This window comes from Chaetura pelagica, unplaced genomic scaffold, assembly GCF_000747805.2.
Source record: "Chaetura pelagica isolate M959 unplaced genomic scaffold, ChaPel_1.0 scaffold3, whole genome shotgun sequence".
Lineage (NCBI taxonomy): Eukaryota > Metazoa > Chordata > Aves > Apodiformes > Apodidae > Chaetura > Chaetura pelagica.
In genome coordinates, this window is record NW_009952974.1 from 6992532 (window position 1) to 6994998 (window position 2467).

Sequence of the window (2467 nt, forward strand, 5' to 3'; positions counted from 1 at the left end):
CTGGACAGGCTTGGTGGTGGCTCCATGGACTTGTTGGGCTGTGGGGTGCAAGGGGGACTGGGGAGGTGCCCCAAGCTCCCAGCCGTGCCCCCTCTTCTCCCCAAGAGGGAGAAGGGGTGCCGGTTCTCAGAGGGAATTTTACTCCCTGATGAGAGTTGGGGGGTCAGAATTTCACCCCTGGTTTTTGTGCCCAAGGCCAGTCCTGGTCCACCTGAGTGCTCCTATGAGCTATCCTGGCCTCCTCCATTCTAGACAGAAATGCCTGATGCCCATCTGCTGCTCTGCATTTAATGAGGATCCCTCAGCTGATGTCACACCTCCATTTTATTTTATTTTATTTATTTATTTTGTCCCAAAGCTACCCCTCCTTCCTTCCTATATCTGCTCTGCAGGGCTGGGCTCCCTTCCCTGGCAGCAGCAAGCTGTGGGAACTGTGTTGCTAGCCTGGTTGCCAGCCCTGTGCTTCTGCAGACCCCCAGGGAGTGGGGTGGAGAAGGGGCAGCCTTTTCCTTTCTCACAGCTGGTTGCTATGCTTTCAGGCTACTGAATTTGCCAGGGCTTTTTTAGCAGGTTCCAGAGCACACACTGTCCTGTTGGGATCTGCGTGCGGTGCTTCCCCAGCCTTTATGAGCCGGGTGCTCAGGCTCTCCTGAGCTGGGAAGAGCTGTGCTGGCTCTGCAGGTCATGGAGGGTAAGCTGGATTCTCTCTACCTTTGTGTGCATCAGCAGAGCTGCTAATTAGGCCCAATCTGGCTCATTCAGGCAAAGCTGTACTGCCAGGAAGACAGCACAGATGTCCCTGTGACGGGGGCTGACCTGGCAGGGTGCTGTGCAAGGCTTTTCTGTGGCTGTATGAACTCATTGAGACCTATGCTGCTCCTCTCTTCCCTGTCCATAATGGGTGCTCTTCTCCCTGCCTTTGGAGTGACATTCCTGTAACCTTGTGGTGAGCTGTTTGGGCCAAAATGTACTCATGGCCTACCCCAAATTTGGCAATATCCATGTCTGGTTCTGGGGAGGGTAGTAGCTCTGACTCTGGGTTAAACAGAGATGGAATTGGATGCTTACAGCTCCTATAGGAATGCTGGGTGAGCATTTTGCAGAGAGGGAAACTGAGGTAAAGGGAGATGAAGCAGCATGCTGCAATTCAGCAAGAGGAGTCCACAGCATCACAGGCTAACACCCAAGCCATTGGTGCCAGCTGTCTCCACGCTGAGCCTGTCCAGTCACCCTATACCCCTGGCTGTGGGGCTTTATAGAGTCTCCTCTCTAGAGCTGAATGACCTGCCAGCTCTGGTGGAGGTTTCTCACCCTAGAGATCCCCTCAGAGATGCTCTCAGGGTCCTTCCAGCCTTAAGCTCCAGCCTTTTAAAATGCTTCCAGCTGCAGCAAGGCCGTGTCCTTACCCTCCTCCCTTGTGTTTCATTGATTAAAAGTGCTAGGCCTCGCTGGGGGATTTAGGAAGAGCTAATTGCAGGCTGGTAATTGAAGACAGCTTGGACTCTCTAGAAATGTCAAGGAATGAGAGAAAAGCTTAGATGCTCCTGTGCATTTAAATATGCATCGGTGGCTCAGACAGAGCCTTACCGAGGGAAGAGATGTCTGGTTTTCCCTCCCCCAGAGGACCTTGTGCAGCTGCTGTTGGGAGCAGGGCAGGGTGAGCACTATCTTACCTTGGAGCCTCCTGCTCCCCTAAAGCAAAGGGGAGCAGGGTGGGGCACAAGCACAGGGGGATACTGAGGATGGAATTCCCCAGACAATGCTGGGAGCTTGGCATTTTCCACTTTCAAAAGCTGTGTGCTTTACCCTGCTGGGCCCCTGTGTGATACCATGGGAGTATGGGCTCAGGAGCCAGCTGTGGGGCAGCAGCAGGGGGATAGATAGAGCTTGTCCCCAAACTTTTGGTCCCTGCAGCCACTCAGTGATCCCCAAGACCCTCTTGGGAGGGGCTGGGAAAATCCCATCTCTGCCAGCTGCAGTGCTTAGCAGTGTTTGGGATCGCAGGGGTGGGGGAATTCACATCAGGTTTGGGGCTCAGTGGTAGCGCAGGAGAGCCAGGTCAGGGATCCATCAGCACAGAGCCTTGAGGAAGGATCCCAGCCCTTTCCTGGTTCAAAATTCCTCCAGCAGCAACACATCCCCACAGTGGATGTCACATCTGTTCCACCCCACGTTGCAGCAGGGGAGGTGGGCACAAGCTGTATAGTGCAGCCTGCAGTGGGTTCAGCCCCTCCTGCCTCAGGGAGGTCTTTGTTCAGGCCATTGCTCCCCAAGGGTGTATGGGGCTGCTGGAGGCACCCTGAGTGGCAGTGGGTCCCCAGAACGTGTAGTCATCTGTGTAAATGGGGGATTTATGCCTGGAGTTTGTAGAGCAACAGCTCTGTAGGACTCCCCTTCCCTTGCTGTTCTGTCTGCAGAGCACGTCCCATGCACTGGACCTGCTGGCCATAGCATGGAGCATGGAGAG